This window comes from Pleurodeles waltl, chromosome 2_2 (assembly GCF_031143425.1).
Source record: "Pleurodeles waltl isolate 20211129_DDA chromosome 2_2, aPleWal1.hap1.20221129, whole genome shotgun sequence".
In the NCBI taxonomy this organism is placed as follows: Eukaryota; Metazoa; Chordata; class Amphibia; order Caudata; family Salamandridae; genus Pleurodeles; species Pleurodeles waltl.
The window spans coordinates 24,810,124-24,836,564 of NC_090439.1; positions in this window are offsets into that span (position 1 = coordinate 24,810,124).

Here is a 26,441-nt window from a genome sequence, read left to right on the forward strand (position 1 = left end):
TGATTAAGAAAAGCAGTTGCCGTGCCAATGTCTGCTGTGACACAATTAGGTGCCATGCCCTGTGCCACCCTGAAATGGCGTATGCCTGACCTGTGAGGAGGGACAGAGGAAATGAGGTAATTGAGCTGGCGCGTTAGGTGGTCGATGAACGCTGTGCAAAATCGCATTGGTTATCATTGGGCCCTATGGATTCCAGGAGCCAATGTTGATGTACGCAAGCGGTGACAGTACGCACCGCCGCGGACGTCACTGCCATTTTCTATCTGTTCACTCACTTGCTACCTGACCTTCAACAGGAGAGGACCTACACTGCAAGTGCTGCTCTGACCTGTGTCTGTACCGACCGTGGCTCATGTGTATGGGGAAAGGGCCCATGCCTTCACTGTGGAGGAGCTGGAGAAACTGGTGGATGGGTTCCTACCCCAGACACGTTACTCTATGACCCGTCAGACAAACAGGTAAGTACACTGTAAGCATGATGCGTGGGCCATGAATGTAGGGATTGCTGTGTGTGTAAGCCACAAGTAGGGAGGGGACAGAGGTGTCCTGGCCAGAATGCAGCATGTATGGTGTGGAATGTATGTGCGTCAGGGGATGGGTGGGTTCTGGTGGGCAATGAGTCTGACAGTCTGGACGTGTGACTAATTCCCTTTTCTGCTGTATTTTCCCTGCAGATCAGCCCCCACCAGAAAAAGGGTATTTGGCGTGCCATCGCCAAGGAGGTGCGGACCCTGGGGGTCTTTGACTGGCGGAGCACCCACTGCTGCAAGAGGTGGGAGGACCTGCACCGCTGGGCAAAGAAGACGGCGGGAGCCCAGCTGAGGCTGGCCTCCCAACGAGGAAGGGATGCCCATCGCACCATGACCCCCCTGATGTTCCGCATCCTGGCGGTGGCCTATCCGAAGTTGGATGGGCGCTTGAAGGCATCACAGCAGCCACAAGGGAGTGAATACTGAATCTGAAACCTGACTGTTCACACCTTAGGAGGTACCTGGGTGGGGGATGTGGGCTGTGGGTGCCCCTAGGCCAGGGCGAACATGGCAGGGTAGGTCCCTTGTTGGGCAGGCTCTGGAGCACTCCTACCCTAATAGTGTTAGTGGGTATCTACTACTGGGCAGGCTCCTGTGGGTTTCTGGTGTGCAGATGATGGCGTTAGGCATTATACCCCATGGGCTAGTGACTGTCTTAGTAAATGGTTGGGCATGGCCTAGTGCATAGGGCTGCTCCCTGTGTGTTGTGTACGCCAACGGTAGTGGTGTTGCTGGCATTGACCAAATATATCCTCTGTCTCTCCCTCCCCTTTTTCTTTTGCCACCCTGTTCTTGTGTGCATTAGCACAATCTGGCGGAGGAGCAGAGGCACCAGCGACGGAGGGAGCTGCATCCCACATAGGCCTGGAGGCCAAATCCACCGACGTTGAGGGCACCTGTGGAACGGAGGGCGAGGGGAGCACCACCACGGGGACAGGAGGGGACACCACAGACAGCGACTCCTCATCAGATGGAAGCTCCCTGGAGGTGGCAGACACCTCTGTGCCCATCCCAACAACAGGTACAGCCGCCACCCCCCTGCCAGCACCGCCCTCTCAGCAGCCCCTCAGCATGTTTCCCATGCCTTCTTACCCAGGAGGGTGGGCACCTCCTTCACCCCAGGCACCTCAAGCCCTGCCCCAGTCTGCCCTGCTGCCCTCAGTGAGGAGCCTATTGACCTCCTGAGATCCCTCACTGTTTGGCAGTCAACCATACTGAATGCCATCCAGGGTGTCAAGAGGCATGTGCAACAAACAAATGCATACCTGGAGGGCATTCACTCTGGCGTGGCGGCCCAACAGAGAGCATTTCAGGCTCTGGCCAACTCCTTGATGGCAGCCCTTGTCCCTGTGTCCAGCCTTCTCCCTCCAACTTTCTCTACCCAGATCCAATTCCCTCAACCCCATCCTATCCCAAGCACACTTTCAGACCTGCATTCACCCAAATCACCACACAAAAGTGGCTCAGGCAAACATAAGCACCACACTTCATCTCGCAGGCACTCACACAAGCACCATATGCACGCAGACACAACAACATCCACTGCCTCCACTGTGTCCCCCTCCTCCTCTTCATCCACCTCCCTCCCAGTAGCATCTCCACTCACACCTGCATGCACTACATCTTCATCCACTACCTCCATCACCAGCACACCCATCACAACACACCCCTCACGAGCAGTCACGACCCCCACAACCATGCACACGTCCCCTGTGTCCTCTCCCAGTGTGTATGTGACCCCTCCTCCCAAAGCACACAATCGCAAACACCCACCCACCCACCAGCCATCCACCTCACAACAGCATCCAGCCCATGCACCTTCACCCATAGTCAGCAGACACCTTCTACAACCACTCCCTCTTCCTCCACTCCCAAACCCTCTCCATCTTCCCGCCCCAGTGTGTCTAAAAAACTGTTACTGGCAAACATTGACCTGTTCCCTACCCCTCCCCACTCCCGTCCTTCCCCTCGGGCCAGGGTGTCCAGAACCCAGGCCAGCACCTCAGCCACCAAGTCGGCGTCCGCTATGGTACCTACAACGCCCAGAGGCTCAAAGGGGGAACCCGTAGGGCCTGCCAGTGTGCCACCAACCCCTGCAAAGGACCAAACCATTCTGCCACCTGCCAAGGTGAAGAAGGGGACAGCATGCAGCAAGGGCAAGGAGCACGGCCCACCCAGCAAGGCCTCCTCCAAAACTCCGGCTGCCAGAGCCAAGGTTACAACAGCATCTGTCAAGGTGAGGAAGGGGTAGAAAACCCGAGGCAAGGCACTTCAGGCATCGTAGGCTGCAGGTGATGGCCTGATGCCTACCAGCAGAACTGCCAGCCCCGCCACCTGCACCGCGGCCAGCACCTCCAGGATCCCCGCCACAAGCACCACTGCAAGCACCACCAGCTGCACCGCCGCTGTCACCACTACTGTCGGCAGCAGCATCCCCAGTGGCCAGCCGTCTGAGGCTGCAGGTGAAGGGCTGGAGCCTAACTCCACCACTGGCAGCACCGGCACCTGCACCACGGCCAGCACCGCCTGCATCCCCGCAGCAAGCACCGCCACCTGCACCGCTGACAGTAGGGCCCCTACCAGGAGCAGCAGCCCCAGTGTGCATCCGTCCGAGGCTGCAGGAGACGGCTGGAGCCTCCCACCACCACTGGCAGCACCCCCACCAGCACCGGCACTACCACCAGTTTGCAGCCTTAGTTGCCGCAGGATGGAGTTTGGCACTGCCTCCATGGACTATCATGTTACCTGGTCCCTGCAAATCTCGTGCTTCAGACACCCAGGTGAGGGAATGTGAACTGCCACACCCCAAGTGCTGCATCACTGGGCACAAGGCCCCCTCCAGAACCAGTGGAGATATGCATCCACTCACCCTTTCCTTGAAGCACACTGGTCACAAAGTCCCCTCCAGAACCAGTGGAGATATGCATCCACTCACCCTTTCCTTGGCAGGATGAAGCACACTGGGCACAAAGCCCCCTCCAGAACCAGTGGAGAAGCCATCCACTTGAGAGACTGTGGTTTTACACTCCCCAGGATCAAGCAGTGGGCAAACCACGCACTTGAGAGACTGTGGCTTTGCACTCCCCAGGACATCGCAGTAGTCACGGAGCCCCCTCCAGGAGCAGTGGCATTATTCCATCTTCCGGCTGAGATGACCCCCCCGTTCCCCATCCACCTGAGGTGCCTGTGTGTTTACGACCTGATGCCCCTGCAGTGTTCTCTCCGAATTGAGGCAGGAGTCAAGTGTGGGCTTGGCCCATGATTTTTGGCCCAGTGGCCCACGGATATTTGGAAAGGACAATGTACGACCTTATGTACATATTGTAAATATTTGTAAATACTGTTGTTCTATTTGTTACGTATATCTGCCTATTTCTAATATATCACTGATTTGACTCTATTCCTTTTGACCTTGCGTTCTTCCAGGGGGTTACAGGGTGTAACTGTAATGTTGCTACATGTGTTTGTGTGTATGGTGTTGTGGGTGAGGGTGGTGGTGTTGCGTGTATGTGTCACTCTCTTTTTCCTCCTCCTTCCCCTGTGTGCTAGGTGCAGTACTCACCATGGTTGTCGCCGCCGCCTTTGATATTCCTGCTGTATGGGGAGCTAGACCAGCCAGGGCAGGACCTGTAACTCGGGCTCCATGGCATCCTGGTTCTTCGTAGAGTGTTGAGAGGTGAGTGGTTTCCCTTCCAAACACTGTTTCCGCCGTGCTTTTGATGGTGTTGGTACCGCCCCGGAAAAGCTGGCCTATTGGCGGGTTGTAATGGGGTGAGCGGTACATTGTCTTCCACCAGGCTGTTGGCGGTAACCCCTGCGGTGTTTGTTGCTACCGCCGTGGTGGTCTGAGTGTTAAAGTGGCTGTCTGTATTGGCGGTTTCTGCCGTGGTCGTGATCCCATTTTGTTTACCGCTGGCCTGTTGCCGGTATTTCCGCCACTTTAACACCGACCGCCAGGTTTGTAATGAGGGCCTTAGTACTATAAATTGATGTAAAGCATAGGTTATACGTCTCATTATGACATATTATTACATTTTTCTCATATATTTTTATTATTTTGCACATTTTCAGTCGTTTTAGTACACATGGTGATCAGACCCCGAGGGCACATTTTTCAAACATGCACATTAATTTCCTACGATAATTTTCTCTACACATTTTCTCATTAGTAATAACATATAGATCATTAATAATTTTCTTAATTAGCGTGTGCGCTTCAACACTAGCAAGGAGGTCACATTACCTATTATTAGGGCCTTCTCTTTTTTCATTCAGTCCTCTCCCACTGACTGATGTTTTTTGTCGGGCAGCTCCCAATTTCGTTATTCTATGGCTCATCCCTAGCTGCTGAATTCAGCAGTAAAGACGACCATCAAATCAAATATCTTTTCCTCTTCAGCTCACAGGACGTCTCTGAGCTATCTGAGGAAATGAGAAGCACTCTAGCATAGAACTGGCATTTCGCTGGCATTATTTCACATTTTAGGTCCCTCATTCTTTACACCCAAGGGTCCTATCCCAAACCACTGCTGACCACAAGTTAAGTTTTGGACATTACCTAAGTATTTTGACATTTAGGTATTCAGTGGCCCTTTTATAAAGATATTTACACTTCAAGGGTAAGAACCTTAAACAGACTTCTTTATTTTGGTTTGGTGTACAAAAATATACAAACATGAAACACATAGGCCAATTATTTCTTACACAATTCGTTATCATTTTTTTATATAAACATATTTCAATTGTCCTCTTACTGCCTTCATAGAACTTCCTTAAAACATTTAAGAACCAAATAATGTATCTGTACACAACCCTTTATAGATGCAGACACGTATCCAAATACGTGCATATAGCAAAATCATTTTCTGTGCAGATCAGCTTCATATGTGCCTTATATTAAGCACAACCTTGCTACAATCATCTCTAGACCACAATTTCTCACATGCCATTTTCAACGGAGTTTTCTTGTTCACTGGAAGCTAGTAAAGTGCTCTAAGGAGTCAACGTGTGTTGGAATCGTATCATGTTTACTACCAGCAGAACCCGGCTGTATACTACAGTAAATTATCTTTATTAAGGAGGGCCTTATTAGTGTCTTCCAATATGAGAGGGCTTTTGGAAATCACATTTCTCATATGAAAAATAAATTACAGCGCCCTAGAATGCCCTACCTCCATTATATAAAGACTAGTAAAAACCAAAAACTCGCTGGTCCTAGAGAATTAACCTTGGTCTTTACCCAATGGACAGGACTGAACATGCTGCAGCCTCAGCCAGTGCTCCAAGAGGGTCAGAACCTTTGCAATGCAACGGGTTTCGCGTTTGCTCATGTTAGAGCTGATAGCGTTGTAAACTCCTAACCCGACTTTTCACCTATCGGCAAAAGTGCATTTATGTACGTAAGCTGAAAAAGTGCATTTAACTATGTAAAGCGCTCGACTTCTGCCAAGCGAAATCGCGCTAGTACATTAGAGAAAAAGTAGTCCACGAGCTGGACAGAAAACAGCGAGCTTTGCATGTTTTCTGTACTTGGTCGATGCGCTCGAGGAGGGCTAGCCACTGGAAAAGGCATGACGTAAGCTAATTTTAATAGGCAAGCCCACTAACCACTGAAAAACACTGATGTGACGTCGACAGGGCTCCGAGCCCTTTTCTGAACCCTAAACCATCTCGCTGCGATACGCATGCACGAGCGCATGCACCGCAGGCTCGACCCTAAAAACAGAGGCCCATATTTCTACTTTTTTGGCCCGCATTTGCGTCATTTTTTGACGCAAAAGCGGCACAAACTTAGAAAATACAATTATATTTTGGCCCATATTTCTACTTTTTTTTTAGCCACATTTGGGTCATTTTTTTATGCAAAAGCGGCGCAAACGTACAAAATACAATTATATTTTGTGAGTTTGCGCTGCTTTTGCTTCAAAAACTGTCGCAAATGCGGCGCTCAAAAAGAATAAATATTAGCCAGAGTTTGAACCAAGGTTCTCTATTTCTGTCAATCCTTGTTTGTAGTCAAAAAATGGTACCTGCATATGTATCGCATGGTGGTGCTGCATGGACGTACCTACCATTGTTACAGCAGATGCGGTGGCACCAGGGACCAAAGCCCTAAGGGACCCTTGAAACCCTAACAATGCTGCTTTACTACCACAACATTAGTCAAAGGGGCCATTTTCCTTGCCTGCCCAAGAGCCCCAAGGCATTTTGTCAAGCACAGGATACAGTTTCACATGTAGCAGGCACCCCATTAAAGCGCCCGGGGTCAGAATGTTGTAATTCCCTAAGCTTGTCGTTTTCCTTGAGGGTTATATATGGTCTTTACACATTAGCACCAGGCTGTCAGTGTCATTGTTAATATTATGCTTGGGATATTTTACCACCTGCCAGTGCTCATTCTAGTTGTAAGTTGCCGAACAGCTGCTCGCTGCTGCCTTTTTCACTCACGATTTAATTACCACTGTGCTTAAAATGTAATAGGTCGAAGAAGAAGAAGAAGAAATAAAATGCTTTGGAGAATACGCCCTACAAAGCTTTTCATTTCTTTGATGTGCTTACAAACATTGGCTTTATTACATTTGTAGCAACAATCTTAAGATAGTTACACATACTGGAAAACATAATTTTTAAGCAAACTAACAGTAAACCATATTGACCTCGGATTATTCAGAGTACAGCATATTTCACCCTATCTTGAAAATTACATTTCAGAAAGGTGCCCTTTTTTGAGTCTGGCACGCTGTAGTCCACAATTCTACAGGTAGTTTTCCAGTTACCGCACACAATATTGATAACTTCCTCGTTTACATTAGTTGGATGTCGATGTTTCCTCTCAAACAATCCTTCTATTTTGTGTTTCTACCCTTTCACTTTGCGGTATTCGTGCTGACAGTTGTATACATTTTTTTTTAGGCAGAAACTTTCCTCTTTAACTGAACCGTTGTCGCTGCTTCCGTTTCTCACTCATTCCACTAATAAACGTTTCAAAACATTTTTTTTTAACTTTGCCATTTTTATTGAACACAGTTGATATTTCCCATCCACCTTGAGAGTCGATTCACCAAAATGCCTGGGGTAGCTGAAGTCATATCAGATGCTATTTTATTTTAAGTACATCACAAGAAGTGATATCATATTAGACTTGACTTTGAGTTTTACCATGAAGGAATGTCACATGACCCCAACATCTCAACAATTGGCATGGCTGAAGTCCAACAATAACTGCTTAATTATAATAACAGCATAATACAGACATAAATGTCTATTTTAGATACCACTCATATTATGGTCCTGACCTGACATTTGAAAGCTTTGAAGAATAACACCTGCCCCGATCTGTAGTGTGTAACCAAAGTGAGTAGGCCAGGCCTCTTCTAGGGGGTTTCACTCCCAAAGAAAAAAGAGGTGACATAATGCATTTTAAAGCACAGTGTTGACATACATTTTCTAAAATGCCAAGGGTGCTGAAGGGCATTAAATACTTAAATCTTTCCCAGTCGGCCCAGGCAATGAAACCTGACATTCTCCAGGAGATGACCACACTTTTTCAAAATGTGGTAGGGTGACCCCAAGTTGTCAAAATTACCTCCATTGTGCCAGGGTCAGCCTTTTGTCACGGGTGCCTCCATCTTCCATGGGTGTCTCGCTATATCGAAAGACACATAATATGCCAGTACCATAATTCTACAATTTATGACATATATATTCCATAGGTGACCATGATATCAAACATTTGCCTCAGTATGTCAGGGCCAGCATTTTGTCATGCTTGCTTACCTCCAATATGCCAGGTCGTCTGCATTTATGCAAATAATTACTACCATTGTAGTAGTACCAGCATTCCCCCACTGGAGTCCACATTGCAAGAATTTCCTCAAGTCTGCCAGCATTTTTCGATGGGTGCCCTAAATGCCATGAATTACCTCAAGAATGCCAGTACGAGTATTTTACCATTGGAGCCCTTTATGCCAAGAATTACCCAAAGCGTGCAAGTGCCAGTATTTTTTCACAGGTTTCTGTCATGCTAAGAACTGCTGCGAGTTTGTAAGTGCCAGCATTTTGCCCTTGGTATCTCTACAAGACAATAATTACCTTCAATATGTCAAAGCCAATGAGAAACTTGCAAGCATCACATTCTTGCTCACACTCACATTCGCTCACTCAAACTCATTTTTTTTAAGCGCACTCACTCTCACCCATTTCAGTTTTGTAATGCAAACCAGGAGCAAAGTGTTAGGGTGGTATATACTATCTAAAGTGTTGGATAGTATCCCAAAGTCCTGAAAGTTATGCTATGCACTACTTTGTGTGATTGTGCATCAAGGGGTGTTCCCTGGAAGGGGCATGGGGGTTCTATACAACCATCCATAGTTTTTGCCGCAGATCTCTACCTTCAGGTTTTGGTATTCAGGAATTTACATCAAATTCTTACGCCTCTTCGAGACTCATTCAACCAAGAGAAATGTTTAATTTCTCCTTGTTTCTCCCTGTGTGCTGCATTGTACAGCACACATACAAAGTGGGAAAATCCTGTAAGCATAATTGTTGTTCTCAAAGGGACCTCTTCCAGTACACAACCTGTGCTTCAGAGAACGCACACATCCCTGCACTATGCCACAAGGGTTTGTACATTTGCACACAACTGCCAAAAGTGGGCCCGTGCAGGGAGAGAAACAATGCACCGTATCTTAGTAGATATGCCATTTTTTGTTTGTCTCTTTGACACAACACAACACAACAACTTTGGTGCAGCGTTCGTTGTGTCAATCTTACATAAACTCACTCACTACCTGTCACTGACTCTCACTCACTTTCACTCAAAACACATGTTTACACATACAGACACACTTGCTCACACATTCAACATTCTCTCTTACTGAAACACAGGCTCTCCCCCAAGAACAACAACAGGCAAAAAGCCAGGTAATATGAGTCGGGGAATCCTGCAGGACACAATCATGTGGCCCACTAATATGGACAAAATGAGGCAGGTACTGTGGAAAAAAAGAAATTATAGCTGGAGAAGCAAAAAGTGTAGTAGTGTCCCCAGCAATGTGACCATGGCACACATCTGTAAAATACTAAAAAGTGCAGCGAGTTGTTAATTGTTATTGCTGCTATTTTTAATAGGTGAGATTCCTGGGGATCATGACAGATCAAGCTTATTATTCAAGGTGACATTGAAAATGTATATGCCAGGGCAATGTAAGATTTGCTTTCGCAAATCCAATCCTACATACACTGAACAGTATGTATATTAGGGACCTGACTTAGTATTATGATTCCAGTCCCACAAACCCTGCTGAAAGTGTTCATTGGGGGTGATACCTACTATTCTAACTCCAATTCGAAACACATTGGGAAAAGTTCATGTACTGCTAGTGGTCATATTCATTATTTTCCTATCCTAAAAACCATCCATGACAGTGTATGTTTTACATTTTATATATGAAAATAATTACATTTAAAAATATAAATATTATTTCTTTTATTTCATTGTTTTTTCTCATTTTACCTTTTGTATTTTATTTTTATTATGGTTCTTATTTAAATGAAATAAACTGAAAATCACAAATTACAACACAAATACTTTAAAAAACTTTGAATGACAATACACCTTTAAAAAAAAAAAAAATTCAATTAATTTACATATTCATTTTAACTATGAACTCCACTTTTAAATTTCTTATAATATTTTTAAAAATTCAACCAATAAATTCGGTTGTGAATGTCAAAGAGACATGCATTAAGCCTCCTGGGTGAGCTCCGCAACTTGATCTCCTTTCAAAAACCCACATAAAACCTGAGTAGACCTCAGAAAGGAATGTAGCATTGGGGAATATGGCAGGGAAGTCGGGGTGCCTATTCAGCCAGTGACCAAAGAGAGAGAACAGACTAGCGAGGCATGGACCGCTGATGTTTGGAACGGTACAAATGGGAGCTATCCTGGTGCCTTCAGCACCTCCGAAAGCAGGCGAATGGAGAAGACCTTGATTTTAAAACCACCCTGGTGCTCAGCACATTAAGAGGAAGATTAACAAGGAATTGGCGCGGCACCAAAATTTGCAGGGCCGTGCTACGTCTGTTCTGAAATGCAGGGATGCACCGTATTTACAAAAATACGGCGCTTCCTTGTGTTTCTCCTAGTGCTGGCTCTAAATTTACCTGCCAGCGCCAACGCAGGCAACCTAGCACCATTGTGCAAGGGTGTCTGCATTGAAGAGAATGATTGTTTATGTGCAGGAAGGTGTCCTTTGCTGCACATAAACAATCTACAATGGCGATTTGGCTCTTCTATGTGTGCTGCAGTACTTGTATGTGTGCAGGAAGGGTCACCTTCTGTGGCGCTTGTAAATATGCCCCTAAGTGCACGCAGTGGATGGCGTGGAGGGCAGACTTTGTAAGAGTCTGCCTTCCTGCAACCTGACCACACAGTAAACACATGAACCCAGCAGCGAGCCCGTGAGTCACCCTGGAATAATGCACAGTAGGACTTATAATTCCCAAACAATCTTCCACGGATGGTCCATTAGACAGTGTACCATTTTTGCCTGCATAGCTACTCCAGACATTTATCTCACATGTGACACAGGGTTGGCCTCAAGCTCTGTATAACTGCATAGCGCTAAGAACAAGGGGTGCCCAATAATTCTATTGATGGGGAAATATGAGTGTAGCAGCTACGTTTCTAGCCTGGATGTGAACGCCGATGATGTAAGGCACTACAGCAATGCAAAATAATCTTTTCCCCACATATTTGCTGCCTACAACCTCAAGCAGGGCGGGTGCCCCGATCACTGCTTCATTTGGATGTAAAGCAGTCAAGGACAACCCAGTGCCAGGCAAATTGAAGTCCTACTGAACATTAACATCCTACAGATTATTTTACGGTGCCTGAGAGCCTTTCTTTTTTAATGTTGCCAAAGAGGTTGAGGCCACAGAAAGATGTAGCAATCTATTGGCAACCCACTGATGCAAAGAAAGGTTCTGCAGCGGGGGAAATTGTATTAGATGGTGCATCTGTGAAGATGGCGTAGAGAAAGGGTGCGTTTCAAACACCACTGACTGAGGATAACCTACAGAACCGGCTCTGCGACCTGCAAGATAACAGTTCTTACAGAGTCACCATACAAATGCAAGCCCTGAAATCTGGTATGGTGGCAGCTCTCTCAGACTTGACAAAGGCTTTGAAAACTCTAGGAGACAAAGCGTCAGCAAATGAGGACTCTTTCATTCTATCCTAAAAAAAGACCCAGTCGTCAATATCCCAATTGTCAGAGTTCATAGAGTGGGAGCCACCAGAGATGGGGAGTTGGGTAGAGTTTTTGTGATGGGGTTTTGTTGTGAACCAGGAGGAACAGGACAGCGCTGATTTGTATAATTATACATGCTTCAAATCCACACGATAATTTAGAATTTAGATTCTTTGCAGACAGAGCAACCCTTGGGCACGAGAATGTTTACAATGATGTTGTGGAAAGTTTATGGACTGAATTATCCAGTTAAATTGCATACCATATCTAAGGAGGCCAAATGTCTGCCTCCGCTCTTCAGACGATCAGTTTATAAGACATAAACTGTAATCTAATAACTTTAGTGGCTACCAACAAGAAAAGAGAGTGTCATGATTGGTCTACACAGGGATTTCCCAATAGATACAATTAAGCTAGTCAAAGACGTGAAGAGGAGCTTTTCCTATATTTGGAGGGGCAGGATTTTTTATTATTCTCAATGTATATGCCCCGAATACAGTCCAAGATACCATTCTTTCTCAAATGCTGTATAAAATTAAGGACTGGAGCCCATGCAAGTTGCCTGGGTAGGGGAATTTATCATAGTACCTAATGAGCAGTCTGATAGACTCCTGCAGGAATGATACTACCAAGGAGCAATGGCCCAGATTTTACTGGTGGAACTCAACGAAGATAACTTAATGGACTCATGGAGAAATAAGAACCCGACAGCACATGAGGAGTACACTTACTTCTCCCATGTGCATAAATCACATTCACACATAGACCTTGCATGTATCACACATATATGGGAGGAGAATACCTGCAGCAGATCACATGGGCTGATCAAACTACTTCTGAGAGAATGATAATAGGGCGGTTTCCGTGAGTACCCTCTGGGATGCTTTCACAGCTGTTACCAGAGGCAGGTGCATTTCTAGACAACACTAGACATACAACCTACTTTGTCCGACCTTAGAATCCAAGCTTGCCATTGCAAAAAAGGGCTTCAAGAAACTAGGAGCATTGAAATCACTGTGAACCACAAAAACAGCAAGGGGATATCTGGGACATCAGCCAGAGAGAGCAGAAAAAGCTTTATTATGCTTGCAGCAAAAATTGTCTAAAAACATATAAAGCAAACTATGTACTGGCTCACAGGCTTAGACATGCACAGATGATCATGAGAATCCGCACCACGAAGAGAGACAGGAACACGTCTATTAGCAGGAAAGGTGGGGAAGAAACAGAAATTCAAACATTCTTTGTCTTTATATTTGACAGATCTGGTGAGCTTGAATGATGTAGGCAACTTTGTTGGCTCTGCATGTATGCCTAGGCTGTCAGAGGCGAATGGCACAGCTATGGAGGAGGTAATAGCCACTGAGACGGTCCTGAAGTCCATAACAAACCGACATCCTAATAATTCACCAGGAAAATGCATTTTACAAGCATTTCTAGGTCGTAACTGTTTCCATAGCAAGTAACTTTATTCAACTCCTTCTTAGAAATTGGCATGTTACACCTACCATGACTGAGGCCCATTTCACACTAATACTTAAAAAGGGTAAACCCCCAGAACTCTGTGAAGCATACTGGCCTATAGACCTCCTCAACAGAGATGCCAGGATATTCACAAAGGTCCTGGTGAACCACTGGAAGCCACACATGCCTTACCTTATCCAACAGGCCAGTCTGGTTTAGTTCCCAACCAAGCTGCAAACAACATCCGTCAAATGCTCAGTCTCACTAAAAAAACATTTAATAGAAAGATTCCACTCACAATACTGTCATCAGATGCTGAGAAAGTATTCATAACAGTAAGCTGGCAATTCCTCCTCAAAGTACTTGAAGAGATAGGTATAGGACCACACATGCAGAAATGGATAGAGACCAATTATTTGACACCATGCTTTAAACTCCTAGTCAATGGAATTCAGTCTGATCCATTTCTAATGCATACAGGCACGAGGCAGGGTGCTCAGTATTGCCCTTATTATTCATCCTTGCTATTAAGTCTTTTTCCACACACATCCAGAAACAACTTGTGATCAAGTATATAGTCTTTGGGTATAACCAACATAGGATCTACCTGTTTGCGGATGGCATATTATTGACTAATACAGATCCCTGTACATCCAGTCATATCCCATGTATCTGAAACATAACTAAAAGCTCTACAATGTGGGATAGACTTCTTTCTATCAGAGGGAAAGAGAGCCAAAGTTGTAAGAAAGGTCCTACAGTCCCATAGATGCTTGGAGAACTATGCCTCCTGGACATCTGACAATACTATCATTCCTCAAAGACTTGAATCTTTTCCAAATAGTCTTCTTATGAAATGTAGAGTTTTTTAAATGGTCTCCTTATGAAATTTAGAGGCACTGGATTCATACGGATGCAGCAGTGACAAGTCTGGCACCATGGGCAATATCGTGGGTGGCCAAAAACCAAATATTTTCCAATGTGTTACATTTTCGAGATTTTGAGACCTACTATGGTACATGTGACGCGATCATGAAGAGGCGGATCCTGGCATAATTTCCTTTCTCATACACTCCACTATGAAGAAATCCACGTTTTGCACCAGGAAGCTCGAGGAAGAGCATGGGTAAGAAGGACTTTGAGGTGAGAGAAAAAGACCACATGCGCTATTGGTAGTTGAGACACTGGGTTCTTCCGCCCAGCTAACAGAATGGTGACCAGTAAACCCCTCACTGACTGCGAAAAACTGTTCCCTAGCTACACAACACCTCGTGGACTCATGTCTAAAATTTACTCGGCACTAACGGTCAAAGACCCCAAAGGTCAGTGGCCCTACATGAAGAGATGGTCACATATCTTACAGCACGAGATCTCAATGAAACAATGACAGAAGTTTTGGTCAAACATAGCAAAATCCGAATAATTCATGATTGGGCTAGCGATCTATGGAAAAATTAACATGGAATTTGCAGTACCTAAGTCACAAATACAAACAGATGTGTTGGTCTCTATTAGAATATACATCTATAAAACAACAAATATGGGAGGTGCAAGATCCCTGAGATCCGTGAAACTAGTTGACAACCACGACCTCCAAAAGAAAATGTGATCTTACAAGACAAGTGTGATCTTACGGTCGCTGGAAAGATATTCCTAGCTGCTGTCATGTCAACATGTTGGAGGAACTAGGTGGGGAGGGAGGACATTTTGTTTCTTCTTTGATTAAGGGCCTGTCAAGGCCTGTTGTGTTTAAAAAAATGTAAAACTAATGAAATATTCTTGGAAGAAAAAAAATCAACAAATAACATTTTAATCTCCCAATACATGTCGAAGTCAAATAAACTTTATTCGGTCAGGCTCTGACCATGAAAGCACATTGTAAAATATATAATCACGGTCACATGTCAGTCAAAGAAACGGTACTCAATAAAAGCAAATAAAATTGATAAAACATTAATAAAACATTATTACCCACCAAAAACCTATGGTTTAAGCAGCATATTTCTTCCTCAGTTTCAAAGCAGCCATGATAAAATTTAACACAGAAAAACAATATTTAAGTGAGGACAATCTTTGTAAAAGGCAAAAACCCTCGTTATAGGTCAGAGGAGCAGTCTCTCTCAAGATAGGATATACAAAGCGGGCCCTTAAATGTAATAGTGTAAACAGAAGAGCATACAGTACAGAGTGCATTGGGGGAAACAACATCACAAGGACAGCATGGAAGCGACGGGAACCAGGAACCAGCCCTTCAAAACACAACCAAATAATAAACCTTATAAAGACAGGGCCTAGTGCGGTAAAACCTATGCTCCATATTTACAACCCAGGTTAGGTACGTCTCCATCCCAGTACAAGTGGAATTCGGGACACACCTCTCAATCAAGACCATATCAAGACCCTTTTCAATTCTTACATTTACTATAATCTCAAATAATCTTTCTTTAACCAGCGTCTTCGAGCTGGAAGTGATATTTCCTGGATTGTCGAAAACATCCTTTGACACCCAATTAAATATCCTAACTAGGAGATAGCAGTCATATAATAAAGGTTCAAACAATTCTCTATTATCATACCTGAAAAAAACGGTCTCCGGCGTAAACTACAATTTAGGCCACAATAGAAATGAAGCTCCTCCAACCTGGTTTTCCAAAATAACAAGGGCCCGATAACGACTTTGGCGGCCGGCCCACCAGACCGCCATGTTGGCGGTCCTAAAAAGGCTGCTGCGCCGACAGTCCCCTGACTGCCGTATTATAATTTAAACCGGCAGGACTGCCGCCCACCAAGCAAAAAAAGCAGACTGCCAGTGGCACATCAGCTTGTATCTAGACGGTCCAACCTCCAGTGCCGTCAGAGTTGTGGCCAACCACCAAGCCTATTAAAAACACACAATCGCTGGGCATTCTCCTTGCGGAGGTTAGCCAATGGAAGTCAACCACTTCGGTACACGTCCAGCAAATTAACAAACAAGTGCACATTGGATGAATTAAAAACCAACACAGATGACACACATTGGTCCGTTGTCCCATTAAAACTCTTTCAGTGTGGGGAGAAGGTCTTAGCCATCCTACATCCTGAGGGATTCACAGGAATACCTGGGGGAGTGGAGTCTCGTAGGTTACAACACAAAAACGGATACAAAACTGCAATGTCATGCATGATCAGAGCACAGCTTTTGCCACTGACTTGTTCATCTACCCATCAACATTCAAAACCCAGAGTATCTGAGTTTTAATACTGTCAATATGTAGAATTGGGCCCAACATCACAGCTACCAAGCCCATCACATGCCACTTGTCCAAATGGTGCCTGTAAATCTCCCAATACCAAAAACACATTTCAGGATTTATGGTATGTGCCAAAATGTAAATCTAAATGCCGCCTGCATACAAATATGTAATACCCAACATTTGTCAAGTGTTGGAGAGTTGAGGGAGTGCCCTGACTGCAACTCACAAGAGAGGGCCTGTTTCTGCAATTCCAAACACCAGCAAGGTGTGCACTTGTCCAAATAACTCTCAATTGAAGTTTACTCACCTAGGAGTGACCAAGATACATATCATGCTCAACTCAGAGACATGCCTGTCTACTTAGCTCCATCTTGATCTGCTAACTCAAGATGAAACTGTTGAGGGCAGGAATTACATCTTACCCAGTTTGTACAACAAGCATTCTTAAGGCCTTCAGCTGCATCACCAGATTGGTTTTGGGAGCAAACACATTGACACAACACTGTGCACATGATGACTCTAGTCACATATACAATAAAGTCCTGGGTTTGCCTGCATCCCACTCAACTAGGCCTCGAAATGGTCAAAGCCATATGTTGTCTCTCCACTGTGTTGGCTTCACTGGTGTTAAGATGTCATTTTCTTCCAAAGGGCACTTGCTCTGCACGTCTCATCCTCTGCTTGAGTCACATAGGTTAGGCATGGTTCACACATGTCATGTCAAATAACCCAATGCCATGGTAACTTGGCACAATATAATTACCTACAACTTAACTATGCTCAATGTCTCTGCTTACTGTAACACAAAACCTTTGGAGGTAGATGTCACAATTCAACCATTAACAATGTACATTTTTCATCAACACGTAGATCGCCACTGGGCACACAGAGGCCACAGAATGAAGCCCTCAGTGATGGCAACACTCCTGGATTTGTTGATGTGGAAGAAGGTCCTGACACATACTGGCAACCTCGTCAGATGGCAACAGTGACTCTCACTGTGCCCACAACGTCACCTCCCAGTCCCATTGCTTCTACATCCCAGTCAACGATACGCCCCCCAACCTGTGCACCTAGCACAGTTTCCACCATCTTGTGCCCCCCAGTCCTGGATTCTGAGGTGCAACTCAGCACTCTGAACATTGAGGTTCCAGGACCCAGTTAGAGAGGGCACAGGCTTATGGGGGTAGGGTGTGTGGAAGAGATGCTGTGGGCCAGCGGAGTGAGGCCATTGGGGCTAATTTTGGCCAGGAAACCATCAGCCACGTCTTGGGGGTCTATCAGGAGTCCCAAAGTGTGATGGGACAGGTGTTGACTGAACTTCAGGACATTGAGCAGCTGCACAGGGTCATGATTGAAAAAATGGACGCCCATAATACCATAAAGGGCATCCTAAGAGGGGTTCTGCGGCAAATTGACACCAAATTGATCAGGGCTTTACTCCCAACATCTCCCCCTTGGTGTGTGACAACTACGTCATGCCTAAATACATCTGTGGCAGACACAGGGAGGAAGGTCCTGACAGAGGCACACACAGCTGCAGACACCACTGCCTCTGCAGCAGCTGATCCTCCTCATTGCAAGCGGGGACGTCCAACAAAGAATCTAGGAGGTGCAGATAGCAAGACACCCACCACTGCCAGCAATAATTCTCTTCATTAGGATCCTCCTTTGTGTGTAACACATTCACTCTGAGTACTGATTCTTAACCACCTTCCAGTTCCAGTGAAAGGAGTATTCTTGACTTTGGACTTCTAATGGTGTGGCATCTACTCCAATGATTTCATTCACCATGGCTGACCCTTTCACATTTATTTTTTTGTTGAGTCATGTCACATATAATTTCTGTTAGTCATAGCTTTCCAATAAAATCACCCATCACTGAGTCATTGTCTGCTGTTTTTTGTTTCACATTTATCCATGTAGCTATCTCAGACAATGTGAACCATATGATGATTATTTAGGGTACATGTTCAAGATGGGATGTGTTGCATGTACAATGTCCATTTTAGGATTACAACCATCCCACATAAACACATTCATACACATGTCTGGTTAAAGGAGAATTTGTATTAAAGTGTTCAGCACATAGGCTGTCAATATGTCTGAACTATTGCAAATCATAAATGATTGACTCATACTGAGTAAATGAACATATTTACGGGTACAGACCTCCAGACAATGGAAGAAAGGGATTTGGCAGACATTGTCCTGTAGAATAGGCAAACATTGAAGTGGTGGATATCATCAGCTTGACTCTTTATCACCACACCAAAGGAATCCAACATCACATAATCCAAGATTCAGACAGATGGAAGTACAACTGTTTTTGATCACAGGGTCAATATAATCCAGTGCTTGTGCATCTGGTGGTATGATATAAACATATGTCAGTGTTTTGGCACAGGCACTGTGGTCTACAATGATTAAACACATCAACAGCTACATACAGGTCATACAAAAAGAGTGTTTAGCCAATGTGAAGGGGAACTGGCATGATCGTGGCCTAGGAATACATATTTTTGGTCCACATGATGACACACTTCAGAGGGTGACACTCAGAGAGGTTGCAGGCACTATTTGAGTGCAGTGTGAGCTGCTGAGACTTTAGATTTCTCGTTGGCTTTTAATCTCATCTGTTGTGATTGATTTTAACTTGCTGGGGGGACTTGGTGGGGGCTGTCAATAGGGCCTGTGAGAGCCCTGTTTTCCATCAGAAGGGAGCCATCATGATAGTGCCACCATGTGTACTAAAATCTAGCTGGGTAGCGCTCTAGCAGCTGACACTGCTCGTTCATGAGCCCTACGCGACCATGTAAGCATGCCGATGCGTGGACTGTGAGAGAGGTTGCAGGCACTATGTGAGTGCGGTGTGAGTTGCTGACACTTTTTTAATTCCTTATTGACTTTTAATCTCATCTGTTGTGATTGATTTTAACTTGCCAGGGGGACATGGTGGGGGCTGTCAATAGGGCCTGTTAGAAACCTTTTTCCATTTGAAGGGAGCCATCTTGATAGTGCCTCTATGTGCGCTAACATCTAGCCGGGTAGCACGCTATCAACTGACAGTACTTGTTCATGAGCCACCATAAAAGCACGGCAATGTGCGGATGCGCAGCAGACATGCACAGTGGGCACGCTGAAGGCACACCTAAGGTAAGCCCGTCTGAGCCTGTCTTGGCCTGAACTAGACAAAGGGCCAAGCACGCTGCAGGGCACAATGGGGAGCCCTTGAGGCTGCTTTAATCCAGACAAGAACTGCTGGAAGTAGGTGGGTTGGCTCTGGAGAATGTGAGAAAACAACTGCCTTCGGTGAGAGGTGGGGAGGTAGGTGGCGCTGTGAAAGGTGTGATGTGGAGGTGAGTGGATGCAATCAGACTTCAGCCTCAGTTACTGACACTGCATATGTAAGTAGGACTAGGGTCAAGCACAAAGGGATCCTCTCCCTCTTGTGCGGGGTTATTAACATTCAGTCCCTTATTAGGCACAGCCTGGAGATCAACAAATTGATTATGTCCACCCATCTGGATAGTTTATTCATCACAGAAACTTGGGCTGAAGAGAACTCAGGCCAGATTTTGTCCTGGCTACTCCACCAGGCTACATGGTAGTCAGAGCAGATAGGACAAGTGGCAGGGGGTGGTGGCCTTGACATTATTTATAAGGACCATCTGAGCTGAACTCTGAGTTCCTTTACTATGGGAAGTAGGTTGTTTTACTATCAAAACAAAAAAGTGGAACAAGTTGGCCGGAGCCCTGATTTATCGTGCTCCTAAAAGCCCAATAAGACAGTTTGTTCTAAATTGGCTTCATGTCTTTGAACCTATTTTTTCAAGTGAAAGTCACATCTTTTTGGGAAATTTTAGTTTTTATTTAGAGGACCTGCAGGGCAGGGACACCAAGGCATTTTTAGACCTTATACTTAAGTTTGGCTTGATCCAACGTGTCTGTGGCGCTACACATCATGCTGGTCACACCCATGATGGAATTCTAACCACTCAAGAGGTTTCTATGACCTTGCAATGTTCCCCACTAGATTGGACTGACCATAGGCTGGTCTCCTTTAAGCTTCTGGGGGCTCAGCCATTGGCTCGTGGGAGGAGCGAGATGGGGCAGTAGTTTTTGAGCTTGATGGGGTAAACTGGGGGTTTCTTCAGGAGGGGCTTGACCTCAGTGTGCTTCCAGGTGGGGCTTGACCTCAGTGTGCTTCCAGGTGCTGGGGACGGTGGCTGTGGAGATGGAGATGTTGAGGAGTTTTGTGAGTGAAGCTGATTGTTTCTCCTCCTAGGTGCGGGCAGGGGTCCACGGGGGATCCGGAGTGGATGGAAGCCATGATGGAGAGGGTATATTCGGTAGAAAGCGGCTTCCATTCTGTGATCCTATGGGGTGGAGTGTTGGGATCAGGTGCAGGGATGGTCGAGATCGGTGGGTTGGGGGTCGAAGTTGCTGTAGATGTCGACGATCCTGTGTGAAAGTTCTAGTATTGCGAGCTGTGGAGATTTCAGGGCTGCCCCCTTTCAGCTCCCTTGTAAAGTCCCTCAGGACTCCTCGTTGAGCCTGACTCTCTTCAATCTATATGTGGCTTCATTAGCAAAACTTGTCCAAGTCTTTGGCTTCCAGGTGTCCTCCTATGCTGATGACACCCAGATCACCATTTCTACTATGGATAATCGGGATAAGGTGGCCGCCAGGTTTCAGGTCTGCATGCAGGAAGTGAGCAGATGGATGGCGATGAATTAGCTGAAATTTAATGGTGAAAAAACTGAGATTTTTATCTTTGGAAGAAGCAGAGTTGTGGTGCTTTACCTGTTCCACTTACAGCAGTAACTATCTGGGGGTACTGTGTGATAATGCCATGTCATTTCACATCCAGGTGAACAGGACGGTCAGCACATGTTTCTGGCTGATTTGCATCCTGAGGAAAATCTTACCACTGCTACCGTGCAAAACTCAGGGTTTCTGTGGTCCTAGCCCTCATAACCTCTTAGCTAGACTACTGCAATTCTTTCTTTTTGAACATCAATCACCTCTCTCTGAACAAATTTCAAATTATTCAGAATTCAGCTGGTCACCTAGTTCTCAGCCTGCACAGACATGTTTCAATGTCCGAGGGGCTGCACCGGCTGCAGTGGCTTCCTATTATGTAATGTGTGTCTTTTTAAGCTCTTTGTCTGGTGCATAAAGCTTTTCACTCACATGGCTCTGGCTATCTAAAGGCTGCAATGAATTGGTATGTGCCTAGGTGCCCATTTGAGATCTGGGACCATTTTGCGGTAGTGATCGCTCCGGCTAAGAAAGCTAGATGGAGTGATCTGGCCTTCTCTGAAGTGATGGGTAGGCTGTGAAAGTCTCTTCATGAAAGTATCCTTAGGACAGAGGCGCATTAGCGTTTTGTAAACAGATTAAAACTGACTGTTTAATTTTTAGGAGGGGTTTCTCTGTCTCCCTTCTTTTTGGGTCAGATGTCCTTTGTTCTCTTGTAGGCCTGCGTCATCTCTTGTTCTCTGTTAGGACTTTGATAGCTGATGGTCTTATACGCTTTATAAATACAACAATTACAATTACACATCACATGATACATCAGGGCCACCACATGACTTTAATCAAGTCCTATGGACACTTCTAAACTTCCATTCTGACACTGTGCAACCTATCTTTGCACAGGTCTCCTACACCCAAACGTTGTGTCCTACATTACCTGGAACAATCCATGTCCACTTCATATGTCAGAACAAAATCACATACCTGCCAATTGTCACAACTCTGACAGTGAAATCTGGGCTTCAGGAGCCTAAAAGCTAGCTCCACTGCCCGTCGTGTTCTTCCAGGGGCCTCATTGAAGCAAACTTCCTCTGGCGTAGTTGGATTCCTTAGCGGCGTCAATAACCAAGGACAGTTTGGATATGCTGAGTCTCCTGTTAAGGAACGGAAATAACTGCAACAATGAGTCAATGACTTCAAGATTGTAGCACCTGACATTGCTCACACACAATCAGGGCAGACATGACTTACTAACCAGCCAGGCCCTCTCTGGTTGCAGTTGTGATATCAGCTGGGGAATGGTGCTGTTGTGCTTTATAAAGGAATCATGGGCAAATCCAGGAAAATGGGCACAGACATTTGAGATGTAGAGATCCACCAAACAGACATCTTGCATGTTGATGGAATGGAAGTTTTTCTGTTCCCATAGATGTGTTCAGTGGCCTGCAGGGGCACCAAGGCAACATGCGTGCCATCAATGGCTCCCACCACATGTGGGAGGTGGGTAAAACCATAGAAGTCAGCCTTCACATTACCTAAATCCTCACATCCGGGGGAACCTAATACAGCAGTCAATGTGTTTCAACATTGCTGAGGGGAAATCTCTCAACACCAGACTGAACAAAGGTTGGGGCATTGTATGTTAGAAGGACCCCGTGGCCAGGAAGTGCAATACTGCCATGACTTGAACAATGCGTGGTATGCAGTATGAATTACTGTTGGTTGGCATTCCTCCATGGTTTGAAGGTCTGGCAGTGGACTGTAGACAGGAGATTGTCACCTCCTCCCTCTCCCAGGGTACCTATGTGTGAAAAAACATGATTTGGAACATCAGACTCTGTGTCTACACCAACATACATGAGGCATACCAACAAAATCATGTGACAAAGCAGTTGTGAGTGGAAATACATTACATCTAGTACATATCACAGCTGTCAGCTACACAAGGGTCAAATGTGACCCCCATGGGTGTGATCACGTGTCCACAACATGGATTCTGGTGACACCCAACTATCTCCTACTCAATTGCCCCTCGAAGTGTGACAGTCTTTTCTGACCACCAAAGATATTGTCAGCGGGGGTGAGCAGTGCACTTCCGTCATATACCATCTGTGCCCAGCAACACTCTACACTGGTGGTTGTAGTAGGACTAACACAACAAGACAGATTTAGAATGTTTGTGATGATCCTACACATATTTTGTTGTTGTGATGTATTTAACAGAGCCATGTTCCGTATTTCGAACTGACAAAATGGAAGATGCTTGACCTACTCAACTGGATATCAGGAACTGCCCGCTGCCGCCGCCGGTAGTCATCTGTGCGGTGGGCAGTACCAACTGCGGCAGACACAGACATAGGCTAACGTTGTTGCCTGTGGAGCTCATTGGCCAATGTCTGTATCCATCAGCAGTCATGACACGTATTCCACATTTTGCAAAACCAGTCACTTGACTCCTGACACTGCTGCCAGTAACACCTCCACCACATCAGCTGCTGTGTGCCACCTCTGGTAGCAATCAGGCCACAGCCAGCAGGTGGAAGGGCCCCTGCCTTCTATCCAGAGTAGCTGGAGAGGCTTGTGAATGAGGTCCTTTCACTGTATGGTCATCTCTATTGCTCACTAGAGGAGCAGGTAACTACCCCATAGGCACAATTGACTCCTTTCCCTCCTCACAAACTACAATGTGCCCCTGTGTGACAGTTAGATTTCTTGTGTGCCTGTTGTTGCAGTTTGTGTGGCATCATTGGGATGTACATGGTGCAGGATTTGGAGACCGATACTATATGTTGTGGACATTCACATTGTGTTATGTGATGTTTTGTGAGGCCCTAGATCTTGTGCTGGATGTACATAACTAGGCAAGGAGACTTTACTGCCATACAATTACATTTCTTTCTTTATGATGGTTGTAAATATTAGGCAAAATTTATGTGCATGACAGCATGAGCTTTGTATGCCTTTTGTCTGAGTCATGTGAGGCTTCTGTAAGCAATATGTATTGTGCCACAGATATTTCACCCCACATCTGGACTTGCCAAACTGTTGTCAGAAAGACATATCATGACTCACTGTGTCCTCCAGTTTGCCACATAAACCACAAGGCACGTTGCTGATGGCTACATGATGTACTGTAGTGCATAGAAGTGAGGGACATGCAAGTGTTGTGTATGTTCTGTATGCTCAGCCTGTAGAGACCAGGGCCCTGTCAAATGTCTCTCCCAGTATGAGACATACTCCAGGCTGTGGGAGAGTCACTGTGGCTATGCAGCTGTGGCACGGTGCCCACTCCCTGTCGACCTGCAGATCCTGTCATGTGGTCACTATGAGGTTCCAGTGGCAAAACGTGCCCTGAATGCCCCAGTCCATGGAATAGGTTTGGAATGGGTACTGGATTTTATATCATTGTCAATGTGTGTCTTTGACTAATGCCAGATCCCTTACACCCACAGATCTGTTGTCACCTTCACATAAGTCATTGTCAATGTGTGTCTTTGACTCATGGCAGGTCCCTTACTCACACAACTCTGTTGTTACCTTCACATAAGTCATATTTGTCCAGTACAGGCATATTGCAGAATTGAAAAACCCACAGTGCAGATAGTGTGTAGATTCCAGAGTGACCATGACATGTGACTCAGTAGCTTGGTTACATAGCAGAAATTGAACCAAACATATATTTATATATGGTATGCCATCTCTTTAGGTTTGCCATTTATGTTCAAAGGTGTGTTCTGTGGTACAGGTAGATACCACAGAAACCCAACCTGAAGTGGCATGAGTTGGCATTTGGTAGGCTGCATGTCCATACATGCAAAGGGTAGTGACTTTCTGTGCCCACCATGCCAGCCTTTTCATTGTCACTCAAGTCGTAGGGTGAAGTCTGTAATATGGTAGTTGCCTATAGGAACTGTATGCTTTGAGTCAATGTTGCAGAGTGATAAATGATTCTGTCCAGTCAGGCCTAAGGAGTTTACACTTCAGAAGCTACATTGATGTGTAGTGTTTCATTGTGGCTCGCATCACAGTACATGTTGCTGGAAAATGTGCTACCTAATGTCAGGAGGCTTGCTTAGTCATTGTAGGCGGTGAGCAGGATAGTCGGTTAGTCGACAAATAAATCCAAAAGTCTATAGTCATGTCCCTGTCCTTAACAGCATGTGTGCTTTACACTTGGGGTGTGTTGACAAATTGCACATTTTGTGCTTGGTACTTCTGACATGTGTGACACAACTATTTGTGCAAAAGCTTGTGTTTCTAATCTATTGATTTGTCTCTTGCATCCATACAGGTCATCGCCCATCAGAAAAAAGGAGATTTGGAGAGCCATCGCCCGAAAGGTGGGGACCCTGGGGGCACACAGCCAGCGGAGCACCAATTGTTGGAGGAGGTGGGAGGACCTGCGATGCTGGGCCCAGAAGATCGCCGAGGTCCAGATGGGGCTGTCCTCCCAACATGGGCGGGGCACACATAGAAGCACGACCTCCCCTAATATCCCGCATTCTGGCGGTGGCCTACCCAGGGCTTGATGGGCATTTGAGGGGAGCACAGCCTCCACAAAGGGGTGAGTGCAGGGTATATTCCTGCCTCTCACATTGCAATTTGATGTGTTAGGTTCTGACATCTCCCCCTGACGATTGGGGATTGGGCCATGTGTGACACACAAGATGAGTATCTGTTTTTGTAGGTATGGAACTTGGTGCATACTGATGTTCCATGCCTATTAGCCCAGGTATCTAGGACACAACTGAATACAGTCCACTAACAGTTTTTTCTCGAGGGCCAACACATGGCTGTGTACAGTGATTAATCAAGTAATGTTGGCTTTTGTAGTGGCTGTAAATTGTACACAACAGTCCACTACTCCTCAATGTTACAGCCCAAACAAAATGAAGTGATTGAGCACTGTCCTCAGCCATGTGTCTACTCAAGTGAGTAAATTGGCATCTGCCCCCCAGAGGCCAATTGTCTTCAATGTGTCAGGAGTGCTGATACCTCACTACTGTCTGTCATGAGAAGGTGGCCATCATACATGTGCGAGAGCACACATTGTTCTTTGGGTGCAGCCACAGATCAATCATTTCCCTTGGTGAGTGAGGAATGTACATTGACATGATTTGAGTCACACCACTGCTGCCAACATTCTTTGTGCTTACATGTTAGCATGTTTTCCTTCCTCTTTTGCCAAATTATTTTCACTG